This window comes from Cebidichthys violaceus, unplaced genomic scaffold, assembly GCF_023349555.1.
Source record: "Cebidichthys violaceus isolate CVI_PGR_0920_01 unplaced genomic scaffold, fCebVio1.0.p SCAF_17, whole genome shotgun sequence".
Taxonomy (NCBI): Eukaryota; Metazoa; Chordata; class Actinopteri; order Perciformes; family Stichaeidae; genus Cebidichthys; species Cebidichthys violaceus.
In genome coordinates, this window is record NW_027176340.1 from 11,892,489 (window position 1) to 11,909,625 (window position 17,137).

Here is a 17,137-nt window from a genome sequence, read left to right on the forward strand (position 1 = left end):
TAGGGCCAACATTATCTTAGTGATTACTACAGAATGATACTATCAGCATCATGTGAACAAAGGATATTTGTACACTAAGGTCTAATTCAAGATCACAAAGCTTGTGTATGATCAAGTGTGCTTGTGGCATGTGTGTATTGGTCACATTTGGTTACAGATTTACACATTGAGACATAAAGTGGCCAGAATGATTATTGAAGAGCTTTAGCTGCTAGTTAAACTAACATGAACAGTTATATAACACTGACTGTAACGTTACCACAGCAAACATTACTGCTTCATATTGTTGTCAGGATAGTTTGTTAAGTTGGTGAAAATGACTTGTTAGATATTAGAAATAACCCGTTAATTAGCTTAGTGGTTTCTTGTCAGTTAATAGAGAGATGAAGTCACGCCCTTTCCGGTGTCCTGTGGGACTTTACTTTATAAATACTATGTATAGCTGCTAACTGTGAGAGATAAATGTATATTTCATCCCGTTTGAATTGTGCCATGAATTACACATATGTTTGTGATTTTAATAGTTAATTTTGCAAGTCAAGAAAGTCTCAGATCGTCATACATTTGTCATAGTATCATTTAATTTTGTGTGAAACCGATCGGTGAACTACATCTCTGGTCTGGCATCATGCAGGTCAGCTGCACGGTCGTTACCGTGGCTAGCTAGCTAGCTGGGTAACTTAGCTACATTCATCTACAAATGTACCTATCTAACATGTGTTTTATCCTGCTACTGTTTTTATCAACAAAGAATGGGAAATACCTGTTGTTCATGCAAGTACAGTCTTTTTTACAGTCTTACAGTTCAACACTTTGACAACAAAATGCTATGTTCTTGACTTAGAAATTAATATTTTACATTGACAAACATCATATGTGTAATTCATTCAGAAAATTCCATAATCACGGCCGGCACGTGGTGCCCGTAGGCCCACCAAGTGGACGTGGCGTTTGGTAGTTTAACACTTACATGTACACTTTACATGTCTAGGGATAATACAAAATAGGCCAATTCGTTTTAGATGACGAAAACAGGTCTTCAAAATCTTAATATAAGTAAATATTTTGCAGCCTTTGTTTCTTCATAACGCATGTAATACTTGACAATTTCTTTACAGTGTTTGTATAAAGGCAATAAAGTAGTCCATGAATATGAGATATGAGTTGACAGATAATTACAAAGCCTCTTCATTGTAGATGTTTGATTATGGCGGTTTTGGTACACCTACAGTATATGAGCATATATATGACTTACACTCGTAGTCTTTTTAATTCTTCAAGTTAATTTTATTTGTTTGCCCTCTGGCGTTTTTGAGAATAATGCAGCGCTTAGCATAGAGTATAAACGCCTCAGTTCATGCTAGGAGCTCGCGCTACGGCGCCGGGCCACTCTGTATGACGAACGTTAGCGTTAGCAGCTATGCTAGCGTTAGCACTTCGCTAGTATTAGCAAGTCAATAATACAGTTTTACTTTGATTCACCGGGAAAAAGTTTGCTCTTCTTGCTAAATTAGAATCTTGTTTGGGTTAGAACCCAATTGCAATGCCATTGTAAATGAGAAAGCTTAATTTTTCACGTTGAGTATAGAAACACACTTTGTTACTCACCGGTCAAGACTCAAGAGAACAATGTAGAAGGTCTGTTTAGTTCCGGAGTGAGGTTAAGATGAGGCGTTTAAGGGTACTTGGAAATTCAAGAGTCAAAAAAAATTGATACATCATGTCTTTTACTTTTCATACAACATGTACACATCAAAATATATAAACGTGCTCTTTAACTATAAAGCAAGAGTACTTTGTCACAGTTGAATTTATACACTTTTGCTCTGGGTTTATAATGTCTAATACTTACCGCATCACTGCTTCTGCTTGACTCAGCAGTTCAAGGTGGATTATCTTTTAGAATTTTGAGAATTCTTTCCATTTTTTAAACTATTTATACAGTCAAACCTTCAATTGTTTCAGGCCCTAGATTTATTAACACAGAGCCAAGAGGAAAATATTGTACTTTTACTGCACTACCTTTGTCCAACACCTTCACTTTCTTTTCAGATTGAAAAGCTTGAACTGTACTGCTGAAAACTGTCGGAAGCTAAACTGTATTATCTAAAAAAGCTAAGAGCTGAATTACAATGCAGGAAAAGCTTGAAGCTAAACGATTTTACTGTCAAAGTAATAGTAGTAGTGGTAGTAGTAGTAATAGTAGAAGTAGTATAACTATTAGTAGTTTTAGTAGTAACAGTAGTAGTAGTAGTAGTAGTAGTAGTAGTAGTAGTAGTTGCAGTAATAGTAGTAGTAATAGCAGTTGTAGTAGTAGCAGTGAAAGTGGTAGTTGTACTGTACATAGTATTAGTAATAAAAGTATTCATTATATTGTAATATATAATAATAATATATAATCATATTAAAAGTAGTAGTAGTACTAGTAGTAACAGTAGTGGTATTTGTAGGAGTAGTAGTAGTAGTAGTAGTAGTAGTAGTAGTAGTAGTTGAAGTGGAAGTAGGATTATTTTTTCCAAGGGGCGACATTAGAGACTGAGAGACTGAACTCAATCCTGCTCAATATTATTCCAACCCTTTATAAAAAGCAGTAAATTGTATGGTTTTGATAAGCTGCGAGTGGTAAGAGTAAATATTATGCTCAGTGGTGGAATGTAACTAAGTTTATTTGCTTAAGTACTGTACTCATGTACAAATTCAAGGTACTTTACTTGAGTCTGGCAGCTTAAGTGCTACTTGCACATTACAATGTTCCAAACTCTTCCTAACTAACAACAGAGTATAAAGGAGTAAAAATGAGCTCCACCTGAAACATCTGCAGCAGGAATAACGATCCAAACAAATATACATATGTCATGCCGGAAGAAACATGTCGGGCCGAATCCGGTTGCCGACTCGGCTGTGATACGGCCGGCTGATACACCGGTCCTCTTACGGGGGAATGTCATTGCAGTGACGCTGCTGCTCGCACACATCCACGAACATAGTAACATACGTAAATTGAGATACACAATTATAAAACAGCAACAGTCGCCTTCAAAATAAAAGCAATACAGCTGTATTCCGTGCATGATGTACTATTATTTACATTTTATTCCTAATTTCCCATTGATTTTATTCCTAATTTCCCATTGACGTCCCGGTATGGCCCGCCGGCCGTTGAATGCCCAGCTCTGATTGGAGAAGGTCATGGAACACATCTGTATGCCCCGTACTACATAGATACCGCCCTCCTTAAATTTAGTGGCAAACTCTTCCCGTCCGAAACTGCGGCCAGTACGTTCTTTTCAGTTGACGCTGGTACCGCAACAGTACAGTCAAACTCCCAGGCCACCACCTGGGGTTTCTATGTGTTTCTAAACACATAGAAAGTATAGGATAAGCCCTATTGGATTACCATTATTATCCCACCCCCCCCCCCCCCCCTGTAATGCTTATTCATTATTATATGTGTACTTTATTCGGCGTATTAATATTAGAAACATTTTTTTCTATTAAAGTGTGCTTTCAGTTCACCGGAAGACAGATGACTTCTGTTTGGAAATACCGATTGCTAAGCAAGATATAGCCATAATGTTTCAAAAAATTCTGGCAATTTCATTCATCTTTTAAAAAAAAACAACCTTTGAGACATAGGCTAATTTGTGACATGTTTTCTTAATATCACTCGATAATTTATAGGTTAACTTACAATTTGAATCATCACGTTTTGAAAAGAGCAACAGTCACCTCTTACAACTTGCATCAGGCTGGACACAGCGTACCACAGAGAACACCTGTGCAGTCACTGAGCCTTTTCATCCCACCGCTTTGGACCTTGTGTGTGTGTGTGTGTATGTGTGTTTTGTTTTTGTTTCTTTGCCAGTCACTGTCTGTATTGTGTATTTATCTCAAATAAAAAGCATTCATCTCACCGCTTTATGTCTAAAGCGGTGGGATGAAACGAATTTAGTGAGGCTCAGAAGATCATTATAGCAGTAACTGATTTTCACTGAAGTCATTTGTCCTGCCTGCAAAGTTGAGAGAGAGGTAAGTCTTGTTCCTCTCAAATGTGATAATAATTTGAATAATTAATATTAAGAATACCTGACATGAATTGAGTCCAGATTTATATATAAATATATATTATTTTTTAATAACGAAAACCATGAAATTGCTAAAAAAAATAATTAACATTGCTAGCTAGATATCTCGGTTAGCAATCGTTATTTCCAAATATTGGTCATCTATCTCCTGTTTTAGGTAAACTGTAATACGAAACACTAGTTTCTAATAATAATGTGCTAAAGAGGCTACACACTGTGAAATAAAAGAAACGTTACAGATAAAAACGTGTAGGCTACTGGCCTACTCCTCCTTTTAAAAACGAGGCCTATTTGCAGGCCTCAGCTCGAATAAAGATAAGAAATACCTAATTAATTGTATAAAAAAAAATAAAAAAATAAAAAAAAAAATATTTTTTTTTAATATATTTTTGAGATGAGAAAAATCATGGAACTATCAGAATACATGTTACTGGTTCACATAAGATAAGGATGGAACACAGCAGAACTTGGAAAACTCAAAAGCTCGATCTTGAAAAACAGCACTTTTAGGGTATTGTTTTTTGGAAAGTATGGGTATCCAAGACTTTTAATATGCTGGGCTCTTAGAACAACTGATATAGGCTCTATATACACAGCTATACATAGATACAGTGAAACATTTATGAAATATAGAGCATTTCAAATTAGAAAACTGATCAAATACTCCAATATTTGAATAAAAAAGTATTTTTAAAATTCAAAAACACTCTATATCACTTCTATGTATCACTCATGATGTTCATTGAATCAATAGACCGAAGATTGGACCTTTTTTGAGTGTTTTAAGCTCTTTCTATGCCCTTTTTAGTTATTTAGTTTAAGGTCAAATCCTGCTTCAGACTCTCTGTTCAGGGCTGTATCTCAGCCCCCCCTTCTCCGATTTTCACCATTGAGACATCCTTCGAACCGTAGGAGCCAATAGAATTGCCTGGAATTGAAAGCTAGATGATTGACAGCACTATTAGCCAATAAAGCTCAAAAAGGTCCAGCTCTGAAATCTGATTTGCTGAGCTTCCAACCCTCCCAAGAATCCGAGGAGTGTCGGAGAGACACGAATCGAACGGATTCACACGGAGCACCAGCAGCTGGACAAACATGAAGTGGAAGTACGGAGATATTCCATTTTTTCGCTGAGATTCGACCAAAAGTAAGTACAATATTTGATGAAAGCTGTGTGACTTTTTGTGTTCGAAGCTGAATATCTCTGCGATGGTTTACCGGGGAGAGAAATGGAAACTATGTCCGTAATCTCCGTCAGGCGCTCGTGCTTTTTCATGCTGCATGTTCGTAGGTAGCACGTTGCTAACGGAGTGTAGCAGCCTTTTTCTCCGGTCTGTCCCAGTCATATCGAGTATGATTTATGATATTTTGTTATTTGTTTGCTTGGCTGATGGGAGATGTGTTTGTCTCATGTAGAAGTGACCTAGTTCATGTTGTTCCCAGGACGCTGAGGTTTCTGCAGAACTATAACATCACTATATTCGTTCTTCGTGGGTTCTCTGCCAGTTACTTTTAACACAAAACTCTCTAAGTTTTGATGTACTCTGCGTCCAAATGGGGGACCCTCGGGTGTATCTTATCTTATAACTTTGTGTGTATTGTATTATTTCAGAATGGCGTTACAAAAACTTCTCTGGACTAAGCCCCCAACGCCTTATTTCAAGCCGCCGCCAATTCATGTGTGCGTGGTGTTGGTTGCGGAGCAGCCCAGGGTGGTGGCCTGGGCATTTGACGGTGCTGGTGCGAGACCAGCGTCCACAAAGATGAACGTCGTGGCCGCAATTTCGGACGGGAAGTCGGTGGCTAAAGTCACCGTTTACCAGGAATTTTCGAACAAATTTAAAGAGGGTGGGAGTTATGTCATAAGGGGACATAACCTAAGAGGTCAGTCTCCGCCATATGTTGTCAACATTACCAAAGAAACCATGTTTTTTCGAAGTGCTCCCATCCTGATTAACGAGGAGCTGAAACAGCAGGCGGAGGCTATGGTCCGTCCCCTCTCTCTGCTGACCCCACTCAGCACCTGCAGGGACGCCAAGGGCCTGATGACCGTCGAGGGGGAGTTAGTCGAAGTAAGTTCAGTTTTAGCATATCTTGGTGTATATATGGAAACAAGTTTAGGAGTTGATATAAAATGTGAATTAACTCACAATTAAAAAATGTTCAGCTGTCGGCGGTGAAAAAAATCACCATGGCAAGAGACGTCGTTCCCATGCGGAACATAAAGCTGCAGCAGGTAGGCAATCCACTTTTTATATATATATATATATATATATACATGTATGTATATATATATATATATATACATATATATATATATATACATGTGTATATATATATATATATACATATATATATATATATATATATATATATATATATACATATATATATATATATATATAGAGAGAGAGAGAGAGAGAGAATTAGAAATTAAAATATTATTTCACATGACCTTCTACAGGGGGATACACAGATGTGTCTCTGTCTTTGGAGGGAAGCTGCTGTGGACAGTAAGCTGCAGATTGGGACACGTATCAAGGTGTCCCATCTTAAAGGCACGCAGACTGACTGGAATGCAGCTGCAGTCCACGAACTATACCAAAATCGAGGTAGGCCTACTTGGTTGTTGCTGTTGTATTTATCTTTTTTTTTTTAAATAACATTGACATTCGTTTTTTTAGACAATTCTTTTTACACAATCACGTCTTCAAAATACACACAGTGAAGTCTGCTGAAGTGATGTGAATGTATTCTATATAAATAAAATATATTTGAAGTGATAATAAAAAAACAAATATGAACAAAGGGTGACATTTAAAATGAATAAGCAACGCCTATGGGCTATGTAGTTTATTTGGATTTTTAAAAAAATGGTAAAAAGTACGATTGATGTTTGGGTGATTGGTGACAGAGGGATAATATCTAACAGAAGGGTATATGTCTACATTTCTCACGACAGGAGGTCAGCTCTGAAGACGTGGTGGGGGCATTGGGCGTGATGGACGTCGAGGGTGAGCCAGGCAACCTGAGCCTCCTCCTAGATGACGGTCGGACAGTTCTGATTGCAGAAGCTCTCTGGACACCAATCGAACCACACATGATTGAACCCCCAATCCAAGTATCAATAAAATTGACGGGCAATCGTGTGGGAACGATAGAAATTGTAAAGTAATAAATTGTTTAATGTTGTTGTATTCGCGTTCCTTAAAGTTGTTATTATAATGTAATAGTTATGTATTCCGTTTTTCATTGTGTTATTTATGTCACTTCATATTCAACTGTTTTTATATCTATGAATTGTTATATCCCATTAAATACAAATATTTAAATTCAAACTCTGCCTTAGTAATGGTGTGTGTTGTTTCACGTGAACTTCATTTTTAATTTAAATGCTGTGATGCTTATATGTGATGCATATTTTCTATAGACGTTTATATGCGTCTAAGTCAAGCCGGGTCCGCAGAGCATGTTGGAGAACCAAACGGAGGGCGGGAGGTCTGCGGAGTCCCCACGGCAGAGTGCCAGCCATCGGCCGCTGTACAGTGTGTCGTACTCCTGTGGGTGTGGAGCCTTCAACATGCTTTGGGGGACCCTGCTCTCCTCTAACCCGCTATGACTGCCTCTAAAGCCCCGGCAAAATACATCCAAGCAACACATTAATATAATAATACGCACATGTTATTATAGTCAGATATATCGTGCTTTAGATAGGCAGTGATATTAGAAACCTGTTTATTTACACATTCACACTGTCGATGATTTATAGCCAGTTGAAATGGTAATACATCGTAAATAATAGTACTTTCTGCATTTGGCAGCTTCAACTGTTTCTTTTAGCCTAGATTAGGCTATGTGTTTAACTTCATCGTAGGCTATCATACTCTTTTTTCACTATTGCCTACATAAAGATTTCCCTACTTATGGATCACAGTCGTCAGTTATTCTGCCTCTGTGTATTCTCTGTTTAGGACTAACAAACAATCCAATTTTTGTTGGTTAATTTTCTCTGTTGTGTCAAGTAGTTTTCTTTTTCTTAAAGCATATTTCCTCGTTTCTTCTCTCCTCGCATGATTTCGTTGAGGAGGGACTAAGACGCAAGGAAAGGACCCAAGTAAGGGAAACGGGGATACAATTAAGAGACTTGGGATGTAATGCTTTGAATGCTTTTGCCATTGAGTGTTGTGTTTTTGTTACCATACCTCGTATCCTTTGGCTTGCCTTACTCTGACGATACGGCTGTCAGATTGAGAGATGACGAGTTTATCCATTGTCCGTATGAAGCAGACATCGGTGAAACAATATAAAACAAATAGTGGCCCAAATAGATCATACAAAGCAAAGGAGCGATGCTGTCTAGCATACAACGGTGGTCACAGTGGTGATATGTTGTCAAGATATTGTTGTCATACAAACATTAGGAAAAAGCCTTCGGAGCGCTTTTCCATTGAAAGGGTGGGTTGAAGCCCTGTCCAGCGCCCTGCGGCCGATGTGTGGAGACAGGCCCTTAGAATAAAGTAAATTAAGATACATGAGACGTCCTTTCTTCTGAAGCGTAAAATGAAGCGATGTCTGTTTCTGATGACGGCCGAGCAGCTGATCACAGCTGTCAGCTGTAGAGACTTTTGAGAAGTTTGTGTCTGTACACATGATCACTGTACTTAATAATAGTAACTAATAATACTAATAACTAATAAATACACACAGTTTTCATCACTGTCAGAGTAGAGATGTGTTATACTGTTACCTCTTGAACAAACTGTGTCCTGCTTACAAGCGCAGGACCGATACCGACGGAATGCGTTCGTAATTTTTATGAATTATTTGCGTCTGTACGTTTTGAATTTCTGATTGTGACGTCATTATTGAATGACACAGAATATTATTATGGTTTCTCTTTTGATGTACCCTATGTCCGAAAAAGTTTCAGGTCTAGCCGTAGTACGTAGGAAATATCAATTGCCATAATATCACTCATCGCTAGCACTACCAATACGAGTCTAGCAGAACAAGCGGTCAATTACAGGATCAAAGGTTATTGAGTGCACTGAAACAAATGCCTAATCAACTGCGGTTAGTACATAAATTATTGAATAATGATGAAACTGTTGGTAAATTGTTGCAATTTTTAACAATGCATTATTATTTGCATTGCTGCCACTATTACTGAAGCAATATGCCTTTAACCATGAAGCGGAGTATGACTATCAACTCAGGATAATATTTTATCACAATAAAAAAACAGGAATACATAATTCTGCTAGTATGTTGAATTTCAATTGATTTAATTAAAATACATTTATTTTTTGTCAAGTCCAAGGTTTGTTTTGTCTTCTGGAAGATTCTTTCTTCTAAATGACAAAACAGACTATTGTACAGATTATAAAGCCCGAAAGAATTTAAACTGCAGTGCTGAAAACCCTTCTAGTTGAAACGTCTAACGATGTTGTCAGTAGCTGAAAATATGAGAAAGAAGAAGGCTTTGAAAGTTGAGGAAGTTTAACAGGATTTGAAGATTTTCTCCATCGATATCTTACTCAAAAAACATTGCAAAAAGCTTAAAGATTACAAACATGAAAAGTCATATCACCCTCTCCTGAAAGAGCTGAACATTTTGATATTCGAATGGTTTCTGTGGCTTAAAAAATGTCAGCAGTAGTGATATTTGTAGAAGTTGTAGTAGAAGTATTGTTTGAAGTAGAAGTATTGGTAGCATTAGAGATATTTATAGTAGTAGTAGAAGTTGTAGTTGTAGTAGAAGTATTATTAGTAGTAGAAGTATTAGTAATTAGAAGAAGTAGTTGAAGTAGTCGTAGTAATAGCTGTAGTATTGGTTGTTGTATTTAATATAACAGTAGTAGTAGTAGAAGAAGTAGTAGTATGAGTAACAGTAATGGCAGTATTTGAAGTAGCAGTAATAGCAGTAGTAGAAATACTAGTAGCATTCATACTATTAGCTGTAGTAGTATTAGTATTGGTAGTAGCATGAATAGCAGCAGTAGTAGTAGTAGTAGCAGTTGTAGTATAAGTAATAGTAGTACTGGTCGTATTAGCAGTAGTGGTAGTAATAATAGCAGTAGTAGTAGTGGTAATAGTTGCAACAACAAAAGTTGTAGTAGAAGTAGTATTAGTAGTATTCGTAGCAGTAGTAGTAATACTAGAAATATTAGCAGCAGTTGTCGTAGTATTAGTAAGAGCATTAATTATTTCAACAAAAAAAGCCTCATTTTGAGCTTAATGTTTAAATACAGTTAATCCATGGGGCTTTTATTTTGAAAGGGTGGGGCTGGGTGGGTTAGACAGGAGGAGAAGAGACTGAATCATAATGTTAGATAAACACAAACAGGTTATTAAATGACAGGCTTCATCAAAAGCATTTCAGTTGGAATTCATTCGGTGGGGCTTGTACTTTAAAATGGTGTGTGTGTGTGTGTGTGTGTGTGTGTGTGTGTGAGTGTGTGGGGGGGTGCTCTAAAAGTCTCTAATACCTGAATGACTGTATAAGAGATACACACGCAGAGAGAGAGAGACACACAGAGAGATAGAGAGAGAGGCTTGTGTCTGTGAGTCTGTGTGTTTATAAACATCAGTAATTAGCTCAAGCACGAACACCTGTGAGCCTGCCGCCTTTTCATGAGAAAAAAACTGGAAAACACCTGTCAAACAAAACCCCAAAAACACCATAACCATAGCCCCTATTGCTCCAAAATGAATACTGGAGAGGGAGGATGACTTGAAGAACAGATCATGCGAAAATTGTGTCTGTAGTGTAAAAAAAAGTGGCTTCAATGGCGATTTAGAAATGGGGTATGGTTGTCTGTGCAAGACTTTTTTGAAGTACGTTTTAACATTGGGGTCTATGGAGGAGAAAGTTGGTTTTCCTCTCAAGTAAAGGCTTTTGTGCCAAATGTGTAAATCTGTGAGATTCCATAGTCATATGTCTACGACAAGGACAAGATTAGCTATGTTTCCATCCAAAAATTATGCATGTAGAGTGAAAATTGAGGAGTCAGTCGCAAAAGACAAATATTTTTTTCACAGAAATCTCAGGCTTCTCTTCACTCTAGCGATGACATCACGCACTCTAAGCTGCGCAATACACACCCATTATAAAAGCAGAAAAGGACTGAAAAACACATAAAAGCAAAATTGCTACAGCTCAAAAAGTATAAAAGATATCAAAATGATTATAACATACAATCATTGATCAGGGTTTTCTCAACATTTGAAAGTTTAAATGGTGTCTGTAGCTGAAAGTATGAGGAAGTAGAATGATCTGAAAGTTGAACAAGTTTAAGAGGATTTGGAAAGTTTCTCCATAGACATCCCATTCAAAAAAAAATTGCAAAATGCTTAATAATTAAAAAAGTTGAAAGATTAGAAACATAAAAAGACATAGCACCCCTCTCCTGAAAAAGCTGAACATTTTCATATTTGAACGGTTTCTGTAGCTTAAGAAATGTGGACGTTATTAAGTGCCAAAATACGTACGGAAGAAATAGTTGAAGAATAAAGATTAGGATAACAATACTTGGAATGCTGAATCAGCATTCCAACAACTAGAAAATGCATTTTCTGCTGAAAATGCGTTGGAATGCTGAAAGCTGAAATTAATTGCAAAAACATTGCTGAAAATACAGAAATGAGAGACTACCTGTCTGAAAAATGTTGAAGCCCGAAAGCATTTAAACTGCACTGCTGAAAACCCTTCTAGTTGAAACGTAGTGTCTGTAGCTGAAAGTATGAGAAAGAAGAAGGCTTTGAAAATTGAAGAAGTTTAACAGGATTTGAAGATTTTCTCCATAGATATCTTATTCAAAACAAATTGCAAAAAGCTTAATAATTCAAAAATGTAAAGATTATAAATATGAAAAGTCATATCACCCTCTCCTGAAAGAGCTGAACATTTTGATATTCGAATGGTTTCTGTGGCTTAAAAAATGTCAGCAGTAGTGATATTTGTAGTGGTAGTAGTAGAAGTTGTAGTAGAAGTATTGTTTGAAGTAGAAGTATTAGTAGCATTGGAGATATTTATAGTAGTAGTAGAAGTTGTAGTTGTAGTAGAAGTATTATTAGTAGTAGAAGTATTAGTAATTAGAAGTAGTAGAAGTAGTCATAGTAATAGCTGTAGCAGTGGTTGTTGTATTTAATATAACAGTAGTAGTAGTAGAAGAAGTAGTAGTATTAGTAATAGTAATGGCAGTATTTGAAGAAGCAGTAATAGCAGTAGTAGAAATACTAGTAGTATTCATACTAATAGCTGTAGTACTATTAGTACTGGTAGTAGTATGAATAGCAGCAGTAGTAGTAGTAGTAGTAGTAGCAGTTGTAGTATAAGTAATAGTAGTACTCGTCGTATTAGCAGTAGTGGCAGTAATAATAGCAGTAGTAGCAGTGGTAATAGTTGCAACAGCAAAAGTTGTAGTAGAAGTAGTATTTGTTGAAGTAGTAGTAATACTAGAAATATTAGCAGCAGTAGTAGTAGTTGTCGTAGTATTAGTAAGAACATTCATTATTTCAACAAAAAAGCCTCATTTTGAACTTAATGTTTAAATACAGTTAATCCATGGGGCTTTTATTTTGAAAGGGTGGGGCTGGGTGGGTTAGACAGGAGGAGAGGAGACTGAATCATAATGTTCGATAAACACAAACAGGTTATTAAATGACAGGCTTCATCAAAAGCATTTCAGTTGGAATTCATTCGGTGGGGCTTGTACTTTAAAATGGTGTGTGCGTGTGTGTGTGTGTGTGGGGGGGTGCTCTAAAAGTCTCTAATACCTGAATGACTGTATAAGAGATACACACGCAGAGAGAGAGAGACACACAGAGAGATAGAGAGACACACAGAGAGAGAGAGATACACACGCAGAGAGAGAGAGACACAGAGAGATAGAGTGAGGCTTGTGTCTGTGAGTCTGTGTGTTTATAAACATCAGTAATTAGCTCAAGCACGAACACCTGTGAGCCTGGCCGCCTTTTCATGAGAAAAGACTGGGAAACACCTGTCAAACAAAACCCCCAAAACACCATAACCATAGCCCCTATTGCTCCAATATTAATACTGGAGAGGGAGGATGACTTGAAGAACAGATCATGTGAAAATTGTGTCTGTAGTGTAAAAAAAAGTGGCTTCAGTGGCGATGTAGAAATGGGGTACGGTTGTCTGTGCAAGACTTTTTTGAAGTACGTTTTAACATTGGGGTTTATGGAGGAGAAAGTTGGTTTTCCTCTCAAGTAAAGGCTTTTGTGCCAAATGTGTAAATCTGTGAGATTCCATAGTCATATGTCTACGACAAGGACAAGATTAGCTACGTTTCCATCCAAAAATGATGCATGTAGAGTGAAAATTGAGGAGTCAGTCGCAAAAGACAAATATTTTTTTCACAGAAATCTCAGGCTTCTCTTCACTCTAGCGATGACATCACGCACTCTAAGCTGCGCAATACACACCCATTATAAAAGCAGAAAAGGACTGAAAAACACAAAAGCAAAATTGCTACAGCTCAAAAAGTATTAAAGATATCAAAATGATTATAACATACAATTATTGATCAGGGTTTTCTCAACATTTGAAAGTTTAAATGGTGTCTGTAGCTGAAAGTATGAGGAAGTAGAATGATCTGAAAGTTGAACAAGTTTAAGAGGATTTGAAAAGTTTCTCCATAGACATCCCATTATAAAAAAAATTGCAAAAAGCTTAATAATTAAAAAAGTTGAAAGATTAGAAACATAAAAAGACATAGCACCCCTCTCCTGAAAAAGCTGAACATTTTCATATTTGAACGGTTTCTGTAGCTTAAGAAATGTGGAAGTTATTAAGTGCCAAATACGTACGGAAGAAATAGTTGAAGAATAAAGATTAGGATAACAATACTTGGAATGCTGAATCAGCATTCTAACAACTAGAAAATGCATTTCCTGCTGAAAATGCGTTGGAATGCTGAAAGCTGAAATGAATTGCAAAAACATTGCTGAAAATACAGAAATGAGAAACTACCTGTCTGAAAAATGTTGAAGCCCAAAAGCATTTAAACTGCACTGTTGAAAACCCTTCTAGTTGAAACGTCTATGGTGTCAGTAGCTGAAAATATGAGAAAGAAGAAGGCTTTGAAAGTTGAAGAAGTTTAACAGGATTTGAAGATTTTCTCCATAGATATTCTATAAAAAAAATTGCAAAAAGCTTAATTCAAAAAGCTTAAAGATTACAAACATGAAAAGTCATATCACCCTCTCCTGAAAGAGCTGAACATTTTGATATTCTAACGGTTTCTGTGGCTTAAAAAATTTAAGCAGTAGTGATATTTGTAGTTGTAGTAGTAGTAGAAGTTGTAGTTGTAGTAGAAGCATTGTTTGTAGTAGAAGTATTAGTAGCATTAGAATAAGTTCTAGACGTAGCAGTAGTGATATTTGTAGTAGTAGTAGTAGAAGTTGTAGTTGTAGTAGAAGTATTAGTAGTAGTAGAAGTATTAGTAATTAGAAGTAGTGGTATCAGTAGTCGTAGTAATAGCTGCAGTAGTGGTCATAAGATTTAATATAACAGTAGTAGTAGTAGAATAAGTAGTAGCAGTAATAGTAATTGCAGTATTTGAAGTAGCAGTAATAGCAGTAGTAGTAGTACTAGTAGCATTCGTACTTATAGCTGTAGTAGTATTAGTACTTGTAGTAGCATGAATACCAGCAGTAGTAGCAGTTGTAGTATAAGTAATAGTAGTAGTGGTAGTAATAGCAGTAGTGGTAGTAATAACAGCAGTAGTAGTAATAGTCGCAACAGCAAAAGTTGTAGTATTAGTAGCAGTAGTAGTAATACTAGAAATATTAGCAGCAGTAGTAGTGGTTGTCGCAGTATTAGTAAAAGCATTAATTATTTCAACAAAAAAGCCTAATTTTGAGCTTAATGTTTAAATACAGTTAATCCATGGAGCTTTTATTTTGAAAGGGTCGGGCTGGGCGGGTTAGACAGGAGAGGAGACAGAATCATAATGTTTGAAACACACCAACAGAGGTTATTAAATGGCAGGCTTCATCGCAAGCATTCCAGTTAGATTTCACTCCGTGGGGCTTTTATTTTGAAAGGGTGGGGCTGGGTGGGGGAGAGGAGACATAATCATAATGTTTGACAAACACAAACAGAGGTTATTAAATGGCAGGCTTCATCACAAGCATTCCAGTTAGATTTCACTCTGTGGGGCTTTTATTTTGAAAGGGTGGGGCTGTGTGGGTGAGAGAGGGGGTGAGGAGACATAACCATAATGTGACTGAATACCTCAAAGTCATGTGTGTGTGTGTGTGTGTGTGTGTGTGTGTGTGTGTGTGTGTGTGTGTGTGTGTGAGTGTGTCTCAATGTCTCTGTGTTCATCAACTGCACTAATGAGCTCATGTCACACAGCTGTGTGCTTGGGTGCATGTGTGTCACTGGTTGCCATGGTGATTGGAGCACCTGCGTGTTAGAGGCTAATTAGGAGAGATTAGATTAAACAGGGATTTTCAACAAAACTACCTGTCAAACAAATGCACTTTATTCCAAAACCATAAGTCCAATCAATAAAATAAGTGAACCGTGAGAGAGATAAGACTCTGCCGAACGCTATGGTGTGTTTTTTATGTTTGTGGTGTTAAAAATGTGAGCTCCAGCGCAAGTTACAAAACTGGTACCGTCTGCCTTCTTTGAGAAGTTTGTGGTCAGATTTAACATGGAGTCTAATGGAGCAGTCGGTTGGAGTTCATGTCGCTCTGCGGCTCTTTTAGCCAAATATGTAAATCTGTGGGATTCCACAGTTATATGTCTACGACAAGGACAACATTAGCTACGTTTACATCCAAAAATGATGCATGTAGAGTGAAAATTGAGGAGTCAGTCGTAAAAGACAAATATTTTTTTCACAGGAATCTCAGACTTCTCTTCACTCTAGCGGTGACATCACGCACTCTAAGCTGCGCAATACACACCCATTATAAAAGCAGAAAAGGACTGAAAAATACATGAAAGCAAAAATGCTACTATTCAAAAAGTGTAAAAGATATCAAAATGATTATAACATACAATCATTGATCAGGGTTTTCTCAACATTTGAAAGTTTAAATGGTGTCTGTAGCTGAAAGTATGAGGAAGTAGAAGGATCTGAAAGTTGAAGAAGTTTAAGAGGATTTAAAAATATTCTCCATAGACATCCCATTCAAAAAATAGGTTGTAAAAAGCTTAATAATTAAAAAAAGTTGAAAGATTAGAAATATGAAGAGACATAGCACCCCTCTCCTGAAAAAGCTGAACCTGTACATAGTTGAATGGTTTCTGTAGCTTAAGAAATGTGGAAGTTATTAAGTGCCAAAATACGTACGGAAGAAATAGTTGAATAAAGATTCGAAGAACAATACTTGGAATGCTGAATCAGCATTCCAACAATAAAGATTAGAATAACAATACTTGGAATGCTGAATCAGCATTCCAACAATAAGCCCGCAGGATTACAGTCAGTGTGCTTTGGCACAGGCAGTATTACTGCCTTGTGCCACAAAGCCACACTGAATAAAGATTTGAAGAACAATACCTGGAATGCTGAATCAGCATTCCAACAATTAACGGTTAAGCACCTAGCTGGAACGGGAACAAGGTATTGTGTGTTTATTGTTGGAATGCTGATTCAGCATTCCAAGTATTGTTATCCTAATTGTTGGAATGCTGATTCAGCATTCCAAGTATTGTTATCCTAATCTTTATTCTTCAACTATTTCTTCGTACGTATTTTGGCACTTAATAACTTCCACATTTCTTAAGCTACAGAAACCATTCAACTATATAAATGTTCAGCTTTTTCAGGAGAGGGGTGATATGTCTTTTTATGTTTCTAATCTTTCAACTTTTTTAATTATTAAGCCTTTTGCAATTTTTTTTTGAATGGGATGTCTATGGAGAAACTTTTTAAATCCTCTTAAACTTGTTCAACTTTCAGATCATTCTACTTCCTCATACTTTCAGCTACAGACACCATTTAAACTTTCAAATGTTGAGAAAACCCTGATCAATGATTGTATGTTATAATCATTTTGATATCTTT